This window comes from Heterodontus francisci, unplaced genomic scaffold (genome assembly GCF_036365525.1).
Source record: "Heterodontus francisci isolate sHetFra1 unplaced genomic scaffold, sHetFra1.hap1 HAP1_SCAFFOLD_121, whole genome shotgun sequence".
In the NCBI taxonomy this organism is placed as follows: Eukaryota; Metazoa; Chordata; class Chondrichthyes; order Heterodontiformes; family Heterodontidae; genus Heterodontus; species Heterodontus francisci.
This window is the reverse complement of record NW_027140425.1, coordinates 1470612-1488795: the sequence shown is the minus strand read 5'-3', so window position 1 is coordinate 1488795 and position 18184 is coordinate 1470612.

The following is an 18184-nucleotide window of genomic DNA, read 5'->3' as shown; positions in this document are numbered from 1 at the left end:
TGAGAGACAGTCCTTAAATCAGTCTTATAAATTATCAGCTGTAAGAATGTTTGTCATTGGGTTGAATAATTTCTGTGTGAGAAATATTCCAGCATCATAAACCAGGGGAATGTGCTGACTGAGCTGTGTCTTCATCTCTTCTGGTCAGTCGGACAGTTCACCCTTCATTCTGCTCTGATTCGCTTTCCCCAAGCGGATGTTCAGATTCTCAAATAGTCATAGAGTCGTACAGCATAGAAACAGGTCCTTCGGCCCACCGCATCCATGTCGACCATAATGCCTATCTATACTAATCCCACCTGCCTGCATTAATTTCATATCCCTCTATGCCTTGCTCATTCAAGTACCTGTCCAGATGCCTCTTATTTGTCACTACTGTTCCTGCCTCCACCACCTCCTCAGGCAGCTCATTCCAGATACCCACGATTCTTTATGAGAAAAATTTACCCCTTTGATCCCCTTTAAACCTCCTCCCTCTCACCTTAAATCTATGCCCTCTAATTTTAGTCACCCCTCCTATGGGAAACAGACTCTGGCTATCTATGCTATCTATGCCTCTCATAATTTTATATACCTCTATCATGTCTCCTCTCAGCCTCCTTCGCTCCAGGGAAAACAGACCCAGCCTGTCCAATCTCTCTTGATAACTCAAGCCCTCCAAACCAGGCAACATCCTTGTGATTCTTTTCTGCACCCTTTCTAGCTTAATCACATCTTTCCTGTAATGCGGCAACCAGAACTGCACACAGTACTCCAAATATGGCCTAACCAACGTTATGTATAACTGTAACATGACATCCTAACTCTTGTACTCAATGCCTCGGCTAAAGAAGGCAAGCATGCCATACGCCCTCTTCACCACCCTGTCTACCTGTGTTGCCACTTTCAGGGAACTATGTACTTGCACACCAAGGTCTCTCTGCTCAACAACACTCCCCAGAGCCCTGCCATTCACTGTATATGTCCTGCCCTGGCTTAACTTCACAAAATGCATCACTTCACACTTGTCTGCATTAAATTCCATTTGCCAAGCCCTTGTCCACTTTCCCAATTGATCTATATCCTGTTGTAACCTTAGACAACCTTCTTCACTGTCCACTATACCACCAATTTCGGTGTCTTCTGCAAACTTACTAATCATGCCCCTTACATTCACATCCAAGTCATTAATATATATGAAAAACAACAGGGGGTCCAGCACCGATCCCTGCGGCACACCACTGGTCACCGGCCTCCAATCTGAAAAACAACCGTCCACCACCACCCTCTGCCTCCTATCACCAAGCCAATTTTGCATCCAATTTGCTAGCTCATCCTGGATCCCATTTGTTCGAACCTTCTGGACCAGCCTACCAAGTGGGACCTTGTCAAATGCCTTGCTAAAGTCCATGTAGACAACATCCATCGCCCTGCCCTCGTCAATCCTCTTGGTCTCTTCCTTGAAAAACTCAATCAAATTCGTGAGACATGATTTCCCACGCACAAAGCCATGCTGACTATCGCTAATCAGACCATGCCTTTCCAGAAGCATATAAATTCTGTCTCTCAGAATGCCTTCCAATAACCTTCCCACCACTGATGTAAGACTCATCGGCCTGTAGTTTCCTAGCTTATCCCTTCTGCCCTTCTTAATAAAGGCACAACATTAGCTATCCTCCTGTCTCCCGTTACCTCACCCGCGGCTAACGATGACACAAAAATCTCTGCCAGGGCCCCAGCAATCTCCTCCCTTGCTTCCCATAGCATCCTAGGATACACCTGGTCAGGCCCTGGGGATTTATCCACCTTAATGCACTTCAAAACCTCCAACACCGCCTCCTTTGTAATGTTGATATGCTCCAGGATATCAGTGTTCCTTCCCTTGAACTCACTAGCTTCCATGACCTTCTCCACGGTAAATACGGATGAGAAATATTCATTTAAGACCTCGCCCATTTCCTGTGGCTCCACACATAGATTGCCACACTGATCCTTAAGGGGACCTACTCTCTCCCTCGCTACCCTTTTACTCTTAAAATACTTATAGAATCTTTTAGGATTCTCCTGTATCTTATGTGCCAGGGAAATCCCATGGCCCCTTTTCGCCCTCTTAATTTCCTTCTTAAGTGTACTCCAACATCCCCTGTACTCCTCGAGTGAGTCGCTCGATCCCAGCTGCCTATACCTGACATATGCCTCCTTCTTTGTCCTGACCATATCTCAATATCACTCGTCAACCAAGGTTCCCTAAACATGTCAGCTTGCCCTTCCATCTAACAGGAACATGCCTGCCCTAAACTCTTCCTATCTCATTTTTAAAAGCCTCCCACTTACCTGCAAACAGCCTCTCCCATTCAACTTTTGAGAGTTCCTGTCTGATGCCATCGAAATTAGCCTTCCCCCAATTTAGGACTTCAACCTGAGGACCTGTCCTATCCTTTTCCAGAACTATCTTGAAGCTAATAGAGTTATGGTCACTGGTCCCAAAGTGCTCCCCCACTGACACATCAACCACCTGCCCAGCCTCATTTCCTAAGGGGAGGTCGAGTGTAGCCCCTTCTCTGGTAGGGCCATCCATATACTGCTTCAGAAAACTATCCTGGACACATTTAACAAATTCTTCCCCATCTGATCCCTAAGCACGAAGGCAGCCCAGTCAATATCGGGGAAGTTAAAATCACCAACTATTACAACCCTATAATTCCTACACCTATCTGTGATTTCCCTACGTATATGCTCCTCCACTTCCCTCTGACTATTGGGGGGCCTATCGTATAATCCCATCAAAGTGATCACCCTTTTCTTATTTCTAACTTCTACCCACAGGTCCTCGCTGGACATTCCCCCCCCCCCCCCCCCCCGGATATCCTCTCTAAGTACTGCCGTGATGTCCTCCCTAATCAATAGTGCAACTCTCCCTCCTCTCTTACCTCCACCTCTGTCACGCCGAAAGCTTCGGTACCCCGGAACATTGAGCTGCCATTCCTGTCCATCCCTCAACCACGTTCCCGTAATAGCTACAATATCACAATCCCATGTACCGATCCATGCTCTGAGTTCATCTGCCTTACCTGTCAGGCTTCTTTCATTAAAGTAAATGCAGTTTAGCCTACCAGACATTCCACGCTCCCTGTCCTGCCCCTGCCCAGCCTGCCTACTGGACTTGCTTGCTTTAACCTCTACATTTGCCTCAACCATCTCATCTGAGAGATTACTACTTTAGATCCCACCCCCTGCAAGACTAGTTTAAACCCTCCTGAGTAGTACTAGCAAACCTCCCTGCAAGGATATTGGTCCCCCTCCAGTTCAGATGCAACCCATCCTTCTTGTACAGGTCACCTCTGCACCAGAAGAGATCCCAATGATCGAAGTAGCTGACGCCCTCCCGCCTTCGCCAGTCTTCAGCAACGCATTCATTTGCCTTATCCTCCTATTCCTACCCTCACTATCACGTGGAATAATCCTGAGATTACAACCCTAGAGGTCCTGCTTTTTAACCTTCTGCCTAACTCCCTATATTCACTTTGCAGGACTTCATCTCTCTTCCTGCCTATGTCGTTAGTACCAATATGGACCACGCTCTCTGGCTGCTCACCTTCCCCTTTCTGAATGTCCTGCAGCCGCTCCGAGACATCCTTGACCTTAGCACGAGGGTGGCAACATACCATCCTGGAGTCTCGTTTGTGACCACAGAAACGCCAAACTGCACCCATTACTATAGAATCCCGATCAGTATAGCTCTTGCAACATTTTTCCTCCCCTGCTGTGCAGCAGAGCCCTCCGTGGTGCCACAAACTTGGCTGTTGCTGCTTTACCCTGGGAGGTCATCCCCCCGCAACAGTATCCAAAGCGGTATATCTGTTTGAGAGGTGGATGGCCACAGGGGACTCCTGCACTACCTGCTACTCCGTCTGGTGGTCACCCATCTCTTTTCTGCCTGTGCAGCCATTACCTGCATTGTGACCACCTCACTAAACATGCTATCCACAACATCCTCAGCATCGCGGATGCTCCACAGTGAATCCACCTGCAGCTCCAGTTCCGTAATGCGGGTAGTCACTAGCTGCAGCTGGATACACTTCCTGCAGACATGGTCACCAGGGACACTGGAAGCGTCCCTGATTTCCCTCAAAGCGCAGGAGGAGCATATCATGGGGCTGAGCTCTCCTGTCCTGACTTACCCTTAGGTTAATTAGTTACTACCTTCATTAAAAAATACTAATTATGCTAGGGTAATTGTTCTACCCACTTCAATCTAAAGTCCTTAAAAAAAACACTTTAGTAGTACTCACCTTATCACCAGAGGATTTTTTTTCCAACAAAAAAAAACAACTTTCCCCTTATTTTTTAAAATATTCAAACAGCTGCTACTTACCAAGCAATCGGCTTGCAGCTCTCCTCTGATGTCACTGTTTGCCTTTTTTCTTCAATATTCCGGCGCATTGGAAGAGGTTCGACTGCTCTCCGCTCCCGGAAGGGAAGAGACTGGACCTTGATCCTCGGGGTCAATTTACAGGCTCCGCTCCCGGTGTTCCCCCCACAGGTCCGCTCTGCTCCTCGCCTCTCCGCTCCCGGAAGGTAAGAGACTGGGCCTCGATCCTCGGGGTCGATTTACAGGCTCCGCTCCCGGTGTTCCCCCTACAGGTCCGCTCTGCTCCTCACCTCTCCACTCTTGGAAGGTAAGAGCAAATCTGGACACTGGGTTTTCTTATTTAGTTCCTTTCGATTTTTCTTGCTCCTGAATGATAATATATTCCAACCTTGGATCAACCTTGCCCTGTCTTCCAGTCTCGGTTAAAAGTGACACATAACGGCACCAACAATCTGAAACATACAACATGGTCACACTCTGCTTCAGTGAGATTAATGCTGAAGCAATTTCCATGTCGAATGCGATTGTGAACAAATTTCTTTCGAGGAAATTGTGGGTGATTGAGTATTTGCACTGAATTTCTGTGCAAGAAGCGACAGTTTCAAACAGCCATTCCCAAATCACTTCCTTCACAAAGACAAAAACTGTGCTGTCTTAACGTGTGACTCAACTTCACAAATAAATCTGAACTCGAAGTTCAGGAGAAGACAGAGAAGTGAATAATTGACAGTGTAATCTTTGAATCATAATTTTCTGTTTCTTCGCTGAAGTGAGGCTCAACCCGAAGACACGCGAGATTACGGAAATCTACAAATTTGGAATGAGAAAGCATAAAGTAGTGAAACAGTTGGTGAGTACATTGTGGCACTGAAGAATTTATCACTACAGGGCAACTTTGACACATTCTTAGACCGTACATTATGAGACAGATTTGTGCTATCTTGGCGGATGAGAAAAGATACTAAACGCACAAAATCCCACATTTGAGCGAGCGTGTAAGATTGCTCTTTACATGGAGATAGCATCAAAGAATGCTCGTGAATTGCGTCCTATGCCAGTGACAGTAACACACTTCAGAGGAACTTAAACACACTGGTAAAATGGGCTTTCACATAACAGATAAAATTTTACACAGAGAAGTGTGAAGTGATACAGTTTGGGAGGAAGAATGAGACAATGTACACCAATCTTTTTTGATCAAGGTTTGAAAAGGTTGCTCAGAGCAAACAGGACACTTGGCTTTATTAATAGAGGCATAGAGTAAAAGCAAATAAGTTATGCTAAACCTTTATAAAACACTGGGGCTGAATGGCCGACTCCTGCACCTCCACAGAAAGCTTCCACTGCAGTCTCAGACACCCTTGTCAGGATCACTTTCCATACATCCCGCCACTCCACGCACGGATATCTCCCTCAGGATCAGATCACAGCTCCACAGTCCTGCCACATCCAGTCGTGAATGGTGGTGGATAATTAAATAACTAACAAGATGAGGAGGCTCCAAAAACATTCACATCCTCAATGATGGTGGTGCTGAGCACGTCAGTGCAAAAGATGAAGCTGAAGCATTTGCAACCATCTTCAGTCAGAAATATTAAGTGGATTTGATCTGTGCTAATTTCAGCTCCTCATGCTCGCTGGTGCCTTGGTTCTCTGGTGCTAATTTCAGAGTAAATCACGCAGCTTGACAATTGGAGCCAAAGAAAAAGACACAGGAGAGGTTGAAAGTACCAAAACCTGGGATTGAACCAAGAACTGTTCAACTGTTAGTACAGCACGAACTCAACAAAGCTATTTCAACAACACACTAAAGCCACCATTCTGTCACTGCTTTGGAAGACAATATATACATTAAAGTGTTTGTAAAAAGTTACAGAACACAACATGTGAGTAATATTCCCCATTGTTATCTCAGTACTGATGGATTGTGAAGTGGGAGACAGCCAGAAGTCCCACTGAGCAGCACTGACCCTGAGCTGTGAGTGAAATGAGATAAAGTTCAATCTTTAGCAGAAAGATTCTGGAGAGAGGTAAGAGTCCTGAATCAAGGGAAGACTTTCTGACATAATAAAAGTCAAATACTGCAGATGCTGGAAATCTGAAATAAAAACAAAAAGTGCTCGAAATATTCAGTAGGTCTGGCAGCATCTGTGGAGAGAGAAACAGAGAAAACATTTCAGGTCTGTGACCTTTCATCAGAACAGACAAAGGTTAAAAAAGAATTAGGTTTTAAACAAGTGAAGGGGAGGGGTGTGTGGGAGAGAACAAAGGGGAAGGTGTTTGATAGGGCAGAGGGTAGGAGAGATTAAATAACAAAGCTGTCCTGGGACAAAGGCAAAGAGTGTGTTAATGCTTGTGGTTGCCTGACACCAGTCATGCTCTGAAGTTATTGAACTCAATGTTCAGTCCACAAGGCTGTAGAGTGCTGAATCGAAAGCCAGGTGCTGCTCCTCGAGCTTGCGTTGATGTTCACTGGAACACTGGAACAGACCAAAGACAGAAATGTTGACATGAGAACAGGGGGGAGTGTTGAAATGGCAAGCAACCAGAAGCTCAGGGTCATGCTTTCGCACTGAGCAGAGGTGTTCCACCTAATCTGCGTTTGGTCTCCCCAGTTTAGAGGAGACCGCATTGTGAGCAGTGAATACAGTATACATAATTGAAAGAAGTACAAGTAAATCGCTGCTTCACCTGAAAAGAGTGTCTCGGGCTTTGGATAATGAGCAGAGAGGAGGGAAAAGGGCAGGTATTATATCTCCTGCAATTGCATGGGAAGGTGCCTTGGGAAGGGGACGAGGTGTTGGGGTAATGGAGGAGTGGACCAGGGTGTTGTGGAGGGAACAATCCCAGCAGAATGCTGACAGGCGAGGGGAGGATGCGTTTGGTGGTGTCATCACGCTGGAGGTGGCGGAAATGGTGGAGGATGATCCTTTGGATGTGTAGGCAGGTGGGGTGGAAAGTGAGGACAAGGGGAACCCTGTCGCAGTTCTGGGAGGGAGGGGAAGGCGGAGGGCAGAGGTTGAGGGTCCTGTCAACTACACTGGGAGGGGGCCGGGGCGGGGGGGTGGGGGTGGTGGTGGTAGTTGAAATCTGATGAAGTTGTTGAATTTAATTTCAAACACTCCTTGAACTCTCTGCCGATGAAGTCTGAAAAAGGGAAGAACAACCACACAACAAGGGTCTCAAATCCAAGACCCTGAGATTAAAAGTCTCATGCTCTACCAACTGAGCTAACAAGACCTGATACAGTACTTCTACTCTGTCTGTTATTGGACGGATGCAGCTGTTGGCTCCACCCCAAGGACGGGAGTTTGTTCCACCAACCATGAAGCAGCTTCCCATCAATTCCCCAGATTATCAGTAAATCCACTTCCAGAAGCCCCAAAGTGTGATATATTCCTCTCACTCATCAATAATAAAACTGAAATCTTTTTACCTTCCAAATGCTGCCATCTATTTTGTCAGTATTTATTTCTCTCTCCTTTTTATTTAGTTCATGCATTCCTTAGGAATTTGTTTTCCAATTATTTCTGAGGGAAGAAATGAACAGATCTGGCAGCTCAAAACTGGGCATCCATGAGGCACTGTGGGCCATCAGCAGCAGCAGAATTGTATTTGAACACAATATGTTACCTCATAGCCTGACATATCCCTCACTCTACCATTACCATCAAGCCAAGGGAACAATAGTGGTTCAATGAAGAGTGCAGGAGGGCATGTCAGGAACAGCACCAAGCAGACCTAAAAATGAGGTGTCAACCTGGTGAAGCTACAACACAGGATTACTTGCATGTCAAACAGTGGAAGCAGCATGCAATAGTCAGAGCTGAGCGATCTCACAACCAACAGATCAGATCAAAGCAGTGCAGTCCTGCCACATCCAGACCTGAATGGTGGTGGATAATTAAACAATTAACAGGAGGTCAAGGCTCCACAAATATTCCCATCCTTAATGATAAGGGAGACCAGCATATCAATGCAAAATACAAGGTTGAATCATTTGCAACCACCTTCAGCTAGAAGTGCCAAGTTGATGATCCATCTCGGCCTCCTCCTGAGGTCCCCAGCATCACAGATGCCAATCTTCAGCTAATCCAATTCACTCCACATGATATTTGCAGCGGTTCAAGAAGGCAGCTCACCACCACCTTCTCAAGGGCAATTAGGGATGGCGCCCATATCCCATGAATGAATAAAAAAAAAATCAAGAAATGGCTGAAGGCTCTGGATACTGACAACATCCCGGCTGTAGTGCTGAAGACTTATGCTCCAGAACTAGCCGTGCCACCAGCCAAGCTGTTCCAGTACAGCTCCAACACTGGCATCTACCCGGCAATGTGGAATATTGCCCAGGTGTGTTCTGTACACAAAAAGCAGGACAAATCCAACCCGGTCAATTACTGCCCCATCAGCCTCCTCTTGATCATCAGTAAAGTGATGGAAGGTGTCGTTGACAGTGCTATCAAGCAGCACTTACTCAGCAATAACCTGCTCTTCATTGCTCATTTTGGGTTCCGCAAGGGCCACTCAGTTCCTGACCTCATTATGGCCTTGGCCCAAATATGGGCAGAAGAGTTGAATTCAGGAGGTGAGGTGAGGTGACAGTGACTGCTCTTGCCAAGAGCATCAAGGAGCCCTTGCAAAATTGAAGTCAATTTTAATCAGGGGAAAACTCTCCACGAGTTGGAGTCACACATCGCGCAAAGGAACATGGTGATGCTTGTTGGTGGCCAATCATCTCGGTCCAAGAACATCACTAAGGACTTCCTCAGGGTAGTGTCCTAGGCCCCAACCATCTTCAGCTGCTTCATCAATGACCTTCCCTCTGTAATAAGGTCAGAAGTGGGGATGTTCGCTGATGATTGCAAAATGTTCTGTCGCATTAACATCTCCTCAGATACTGAAGCAGTCCAAGTCCACATGTAGAAATACCTGGACAACATTGGGCTTGGGCTAACAAGTGGCAAGTAACATTCACGCCACAAAAATGCCAGACAATGACCATTTCCAACAAGAGAGAATCTAACCATCTCCCCTTGATATTCAATGACATTACCATTGCTGAATCCTTCACTATCAACATTCTGGGGGTTACCATTGAGCAGAAACTGAATTGGATCAGCCATATAAATAGCATAGCTACAAGAGCAGGTCAGAGGCTGGAAATTCTGCTGTGACTGACTCACCATCTACAAGGCACAAGTCAGGAGTGTGATGCAATACTCCCCACTTGCCTGGATGAGTGGAGCTCCAACAACACCAAAGAAACTCAACACCGTCCAGGACAAAGCAGCTCGTTTGATCAGCACCTCATCCACGACTTTAAATATTCATTCCCTGCACCACCAGTGAACAGTGGCAACAGTGTGTGCCATCTACAAGATGCACTGCAGCAACTCACCAAGCCTCCTTCAACAACACCTTCCAAACGCCCGACCTTGAGAACCTGGAAAGACATTGAATGAATGGGAACACCACCATCTGCAAGCTCCCCTCCAAGCTACACACCATCTTGACTTGGAACTATATCACCGTTCCTTCACTGTCACTTGATCAAAATCCTGGAACCCCCTTCCCAACAGCACTGTTGTTTTACGTACAACACATGGACTGCAGTGGCTCAAATAAGCTGCTCACCACCACCTTCTCAAGGGCAATTAAGGATCGACAATAAAGGCTGCGTTTGCTGACAACACAACCACCAGGTGGCACAACTCGCTTTCTCCCCCTCCTTCGCACCGGCCGCTTCCACCCTCCACAGTCGCTCACTCCAGACCTCATTGCTCCCCCCACTTCCCTGGACGATTGTCCCCCGATCGCGTCACCCCATTCTCTGGTCGCTTGCTCACTCCCCACCCCCCCCTCCCCTCCAGCCGCTAGCTCTATGCTGCGCTGCTTCCCTTCTCTCGGCCACTTGCTCCCACGTTTGTCCAGTCTCCACGCGCTGCCCGAAGAAGTAAGGTGGGCTGCAAAGTGTGACGTAGGAGCGAGTAGTGAGTGGCCTAGAGGAGGGAAGTGGCACAGCCTAGAGCTAGCAGCTGGAGCGCGGATTGGGAGGTTGAGAGAGAGCAGCCAGAGAGCTCGGTGACGCGAGCGGGGAACGATCGGCCAGGGGAGCATCGAGGTGTGGAGCGAGCAGCTGAGAGGAGGAAGCGTCGAGGACTGGAGCGAGTTGCCGAGGGGGGAGAGCTCCAGCCTCAAAGTCTCCTATTCAGCCGCTTCCTCCAGCTGAGTGAGGGGCTGGATACCCGATGACGCTTTTGCGCACATGAGCGAAGATGGACCATGCGCGGATATGCGATGATGTTGGCGCTGCGCAATGACATCATCCTGCGCATGTGCCACTTAATCCTGGCAAGATGTAGCTGTGCCTTTGAGCAGCTTGGCACAGTCCGATGATGTCAGCGGGCCGCTGCATTGACAGGAATCACATTGTGTCAGCAGTGCCCACATCCCATGAAAGAATAAAAAAGAGATTTACCACAATGGTAGCAGGGTGAGGGATTTCAGTTATGTGGAGAGGATGGAGAAGCTGGGGTTGTTCTCCTTGCAGCAGAGAAAATTCAGAAGAAATTTGACACATTTGTTCAAAATCATGAAGTTCTTTAATCGTTTAAATAAGGAGAAACTGTTTCCAGTGGTAAAAGGGTCAGTAAGCAGAGGACACCGATATCAGGTGATTGGCAGAAGCACCAGAGATGACATGAAGAACCATTGTTTACACTGCAATGTGTTGTGATAAAGAAAGAAAAGACTTGCATTTATATAGCACCTTTCAAGACCACTGGACATATCAAAGCACTTTGTAAACAATGAAATACTTTTGAAGTGTAATCACTGTTGTAATGTCAGAAATGCAGCAGCTGATACCCACAAACAGCAATGTGATAATGACCAACTGATCTGATTGAGAGGCAAATATTGATCACAACAGAGTGAATAATTGATGCGTCAGTTTCTGTATCTGAAATGTGACTTAGATCTGCTGTTATTAACCGAGGCAGCGCTGCAGAAGGATATGTTAATAATCTCTCACTAATCAACTGCAAACAGTCAGAATGTATAACTGTGAACAGCACTTTCTGCAATGTCAGGGCTGGAAAATTGAGGGAGGGAGAGACACTGTCAGTATCTGAGTGTATACAGCACTGTACAGAGAAAGAGCCAATATACCGGGGCTGAGACACAGTGCATCTTTTCACATTTAATCACAATAATATCCACAGTCAGGAATTGAAAAGGATGAAAAACCAAATAACAAGAGCAAAAGTAAGAAAACTAAGCAATTATAGATTAGCTGATAAGCTTTCACTGTGTTACCTGGTAGTCTACTGTTTTATATTCAATGCTCTCTCCACTGTGGCCTGGGAATGATTTCTTCTCAAGGGCTGAATATTAACAAAACTTCTTAGAATTTAAAATCTTTCAAAATTAATTCCATGGAGCTAATGGGGCAAAGTCAAATAACTGCATCAATTACAGGAGAGCTGGTTGGTGATGACGTGGATGTGTCTGCAGTGTGCAGGACCAGACTGTTTCTATAGATTCACAATGAATGTTCCACCCTTTATTTGGAACAGTAAAACTGATCGTGGACAATGGCTATTCTGGTTGCAGCAACCTGAAGATTTAACTCATTAACACCCTGCTTTAGGGGAATCGAGAAAGCATAACACCCAGCTGTGTCAGTTAGTGTGCTTGTTTGCTAACCCACAATTTGTTGGTTCAAGCACTTAAAAGGATGATGCTTTATTAACTTAAACTCTTCTACATCTGCTGTATTACTCTTGCTGTTGATTCTTCAAAGATAAGGTTAATCAAGACTTTCTTTGTGAAATCCATGCTGACTGTGTTTTATTATATTTTCATTTTCATATGTATTTTCTACTTTTGGGTATTACAGGATATTGTCATTTTTTATTGATTTTATTTTTATTTATTGCATTTATTGCCCATCCCTAATTCCCTGGAGAAGGTGGTGGTGAGCTGCCTTCTTGAACCACTGCAGTCGATGTGGTGCTGTTAGGAAGGGATTTCCAGGATTTTGACCCAGCCACAGTGAAGGAACGGTGATATAGTTCCAAATCCAGGATGGTGTGTGGCTCAGAGGGGAAATTGCAGGTGATGGTGTTCCCATGCATCTGCTGCCCTTGTCCTTCTAGGTGATAGAAGTCATGGGTTTGGAAGGTGCTGTGTCAGGAGGCTTGCTGCGTTGCTGCAGTGCATCTTGTGGATGGTACACGCTGTGTGTTGGTGATGGAGAGAGTGAATATAGTGAATGAGGCGCCAATCAAGTGGGCTGCTTTGTCCTGGATGACGTTGAGCTTCTTAAGTGTTGTTGGAGCTGCACCCATCCAGGCAATGGAGAGTATTGCATCACACTCCTGACTTGTGCCTTGTAGATTGGGGACAGGCTTTGGGGAGTCAGGAGGTGAGTTACTTGCCGCAGGATTCCTAGTGTCTGACCTGCTCTTGTAGCCATGATATTTATATGGCTACTGCAGTTCAGTTTCTGGTCAATGGTAACCCCCAGGATGTTGATAGTGGGGGATTCAGCAATCGTAATGCTGTTGAATGTCAAGGGGAGATGGTTAGATTCTCTCTTGTTTCAGAAGGTCATTGCCTGGCACTTGCGTGACTCGAATGTGAAATATCCTTATTGTAGGGTATTGTATTGTACTGTACAGTGACTACACTTGGAAAGTCCTTCATTGGCTGTAAAAGGCTTTACAAAGTCCTGTGGTCGTGAAATGCATGTGTTGCTTTTTCTCAGTGTCATTTTGATCAAAAGATAGGTTTCGTGAGCACAAGGTTTAAATCAATGTTGATTCAAATAATGTAAAAGCATCTATATTCTTGCACTGTACATAATAATCACCATCTTCCCATCCTTACAGAGTACAATGTTTTTGACCCTGAAATTGATTCCACAATCTCAGTCCCTCAGACAATTTCAGCCCAGTTCTGATGAAAGATCACAGATCTGAAACGTTAACTCTGTTTCTCTCTCCACAGATGCTGTCAGACCTGCTGAGTATTTCCAGCATTTTCAAGAGTCTCGATTTAATGAACAGGAAACTTGTTTCAGATGAGATTGGGAGACAGTGTGAAACCACTCCATTGTACTCATGTCTGAGATTCTGAGGACAGTTGGCTGTTAGTGGAAGACATTAATTAAATGTACCTAGCAACAGCTCAGACCAATTATTATTTTACATGGTGGTGTGATGGCCATCCAGGGGTTAAAAGTCGGGATCTTGCAAGGTTTCAGTGTGCAGGAACACTAGAAGACCTCAGGGGTAAAGGCTCAGATCATCGACCAAGTTCTCCACCTGATGAGGGATCTAGACTGGACAAAGAGGACCGTGACACTTTGAGACCAAGCTCGAACGGTCCACACACCTGCTAGAGCTGTCAAGTTATATTCCCCAAGTTTGTTAAGTATAATTTTACTTCCAATTATTAAGTACTATTTGACTCTCAATAAAAGTTCTGGACTTATTAATCAAGTATCCTGTTGATTTAATTGTTTAAAGTCATGCCCAAAGAGATTGTCCACAATCGACTTTCCAGAACTGAAAGATAAGTCTGCAAGGATTGCTAATTTTACAGCCCTGTTTAAAAAGAGAGATAAACCCAGGAACTACAGACCAGTTCATCTAATGTCAGTGGTGGGGAAAGTTTTAGAGACAATTATACAGGAGAAAATTAACTGGCACTTGGTAGAACATGGGCTAATAAATGACAGCCAGTACAGATTGGTTAACAGAAGATTGTGTCTGAAATAATTAATGAATTAATTTCTTTGATGAAGTTTCACAGAGAGTTGACCAGGGTGGTGAGGTTGATGGTGTGTGTCTGCACTTCAAAATTGTGTTTGAAAAAGTACCATAAAATAGACTTGTTAACAAAATTTGAGCAGATGGGATTAAAGAGGCAGTGGCAGCGTGGATACAACATTGGCTGAGAGACGGAAAGCATAAAGTAGGGTGAATGCTTGTTTTTCAGAATGGAGGGACTAATCCAGTAATGTCACTGTTGTTGCAGTGTGTGCAGTGTCTGACCCTGAGCTGTCCTAAGGAGGGGGCTGTTTGTGATGTTCCTGTGGGGTGTATTATCATCAGGGTATCTCTCTGAGCTGTCACAGGGATGGGGCAGTGTGTGAGATCCTTGTGCATGTCATGCAGGCCCACTGGCGTGTGGTTCCATCTTGATGCCAAGAAACAGAGCCCCATCTATGGGCAAAAAGTCTCACTTCCCTGTGGGTGTCTTGAGAGAGAAGAAGGCTTAGGGAGTAAACCTGGACAGTAAATCCGGAGTGGAGTCCCGTAGGCGGTTACCTGTTACTTATCAGGTAGTTTTCCAGCAACTCCTACAGCAGAGCTGGTACCAAACAGTGCTGTTTTTTCCTTTCCTTTGGACAATACTAGCAATGCTGAGAGGGGGTCCTGATGCTCAGTGTCTCCATACTATTTGCCCAGGCCTGTGCCCTGGAGAGGACACTCCAGCTTCATGGTTAAACATCAGCAAAACATGGGAAGAAACAGTTACCGATTATAAGCTCTCACTCAATTGGTGTAGAGTATGAGCACCAGGGGTTACTTTTGACAGTGGGAGAGATCATCGCGTCTCAATGGATAACTACCACCTACTCCAAGCTGTGCAGCCGCCAGTCAGTTAGGTGCTGTCCTGCCACGCCCTACCTGCTTCAATGGGTGCTTGCACCTTCGAGAGATATCTCTCAACTGGCGGATTGATAAAATATGCACCAGGCAAGACAAACTCAACAAAGAAGACACCAGTGCTTCGCATCACAAGCTGGAATGTAAGGACCATGTGTCCTGGCCTTACCGACAACCTTCTGCAGCACACACAAGACAGCTGTGATTGACAAGGAACTCACAAGGCTCAATGTGGACATTGCTGTGCTGCAAGAAACTGGACCCATTCAAAGTGGATCCCTCAAAGAGAAACACTACACCTTCTTCTGGCAGGGGAAATCCCAAGAGGCAACTCGTGAGCATGGAGTGGGTTTCACAGTAAAAAAAACACGCCACTTGCAATGAGTGAACCCTCCACAGTTGGCTCAGAGAAACTTCTTCCCCTTCACTTGTTAACAAGCGCGGGCCCAGTTAATCTCATGTGCATCTATGTCCCGACACTCACCTCCACCCCAGATGTCAAGGATCAATTCTATGAGACACTTGACACTGCCATCAGTAGAATTCCCAGCACTGAGGGACTGTATCTTCTAGGGGATTTCAACGCAAGCTTGGGTACTGACTACAGCTTGGCCAATGAGCATAGGGCACCAGGGGATTAGCAAGATGAACAAAAATGGACAGAGGTTTTGGAGCTATGCTGTCACCATGGACTCTGTGTGACGAACAGCTACTTCCAGGTCAAGCTGTGCCACAAGGTGTCCTGGAGACATCCGAGATCATGCCACTGGCACCAGCTAGAACTTATCATCACCAGACATACCACCCTCAGCAGTGTCCTCATCACTCGCAGCTATCACAGCGCTGACTGTGACACTGAACACTCCCTGGTGTGTAGCAAGGTCTGGCTTCAGCCAAGGAAGCTTCATCCATCCATGAAGAAAGGTCGTTCTCGGATCAACACTCACCGAACCACTGATCCAGAAAGGACCCAGGAGTTCCTCAACATCCTAGATCAGGCTCTTTCAGAAAACACCCAAGGCTTCAGTGCAGTGTCAAAGTGGAATCATCTGCACGCCACCATCTATAACTCTGCACTCACTGTATGGGAAAAGAGATGGGAGGAATGCTGACTGGTTTGAGGCTTATTGAACTGAAATGGAGTCAGTTACTGCAAGTAAGAAGAGAGCCCTCATGAACTACAAACAAGTCCCCAGCAAACAAACTCTAGATGCTCTCAGAGCTGCCAGAAACAAGTCTCTGCAGACTGCTCGGCACTGCACCAATCAATACTGGTTAAAACTCTGCAACAGCATACAATCTGCCACTGAATCTGGGGGATGCTAGAGGGACATATGAAGGAATTCAACACACCAAGGTTCCTTAGACAGCACCTTCCATACCCGCAACCTCTGCCAACTAGAAGGACAAGGCAGCAAATTCATGGGAACACCACCACCTGCAAGTTCCCCTCCAAGCCACACACTATCGTGACTTGGAACTATATGGCCTTTCCTTCACTGTTGCTGGGTCAAAATCCTGGAACTCCCTTCCTAACAGCACTGTGGGTGTACCTACCTCACACAGACTGCAGCGGTTCAAGAAGGCAGCTCACCACCACCTTCTCATGGGAATTGAGGGATGGGCAATAAATGCTGGCTTAGCCAGTGATGACCACGTCACATGAATGAATAAAAAAAAATTATGAAAGCAACGGGCCCAGCAGTAACTAAATCAGCACCTTTGAAGACAAAGACAGGGACGATCATCACTGAACCTAACAAGCAGATGGAAAGGTGAGTGGAGCATTACCTTGAACTCTACATAACGGAGAACATTGTCATTGAAGTAGCTCTCAGCACCATTCCAGACTTCCCTGTCATGGAGGAGCTGGACAGCGACACCACCATAGAGCTCAACAACGCCATTGACCGTCTTGCCAGTGGTAAAGCCCCGGGAAATGATGGTATTCCACATGGAATCATCAAAAGTGGAAAAGCAGCTCTGCTGCAGCATCTCCATGAACTTCTGTGTCTCTGTTGGAAGGGGAGATCTGCGCCTCTAAACATGCGTGATGCAAACATTGTCACCTTGTGCAACAATAAAGGTGATCGCAGTGACTGCAGAAATTACCGAGGCATCTGCTTGCTAAGTATTGTGGGGAAGGTCTTTGCTCGCATTGCTCTGACCAGATTGCAGACCCTGACATCACACATCTATCCTGAGTCTCAGTGCAGCTTCAGAGCTGGTAGATCGACAGTCGACATGATTCTCTCACTTCGGCAGTTACAGGAGAAGTACTGTGAACAGTACAGACCACTCTACATTGTCTTTATAGACATCACCAAGGCCTTCAGTCTTGTCAGCAGAGACGGACTCTTCAAACTGCTGTGGAAACTAGGCTGCCCTCCTGAACTCTTGGGCGTCATCTCTTCTTTCCACGAGAACATGCACAGTTCCGTCAGTTACAATGGAGCAACATCAGACACTTTCACGATCAGCAGTGGGGTAAAACAGGGCTGTGTCCTGGTGCAAACTCTCTTCGGAACGTAGGAGGAGGCAGTTTAACCTGTCGAGCCTGCTCTGTCATTCAATTACATCCTTGCTGATCATCTACCTCAACACCACTTTCCCACACTCTCCCCATCTCCCTTGATGTCATGAGGATCAAGATTTCTATCAATTTCTGTCCTGAACATGCTCAATGATTGAACTTTCACAAACCCCTGAGGTGGAGAATTCCAAAGATTCACCACCCTCTGAGTGAAGAAATTCCACCCTATCTCAGTTTTAAATGGCCTTTTAAATGAAACTTTAAGGAATACAATCCCAGTTTCCTCATAAGACAATCCCACCATCCCAGGGATTAGTCTGGTGACCCTCTGTTGCACTCCCTCTGTGGCAAGTATATCCTTCCTTAGATAAGGAAACCAAAACTGTACACAATACTCCAGCACGATCTCACCAAGGCTCTATACGATTGCAGCAAGACATCTTTACTCCTGTACTCATGACCCCTTGTGTTAAGGCCAACATACCATTTGCCTTCCTAATTGATTGCTGCACCTGCATGCGAGCTTTTAGTGTCTCATGAACAAGGACACCCAGGTCCCTTTGGACATCAACACTTCCCAACCTCTCATCATTTAAGAAATACTCTGTCTTTCTGCTT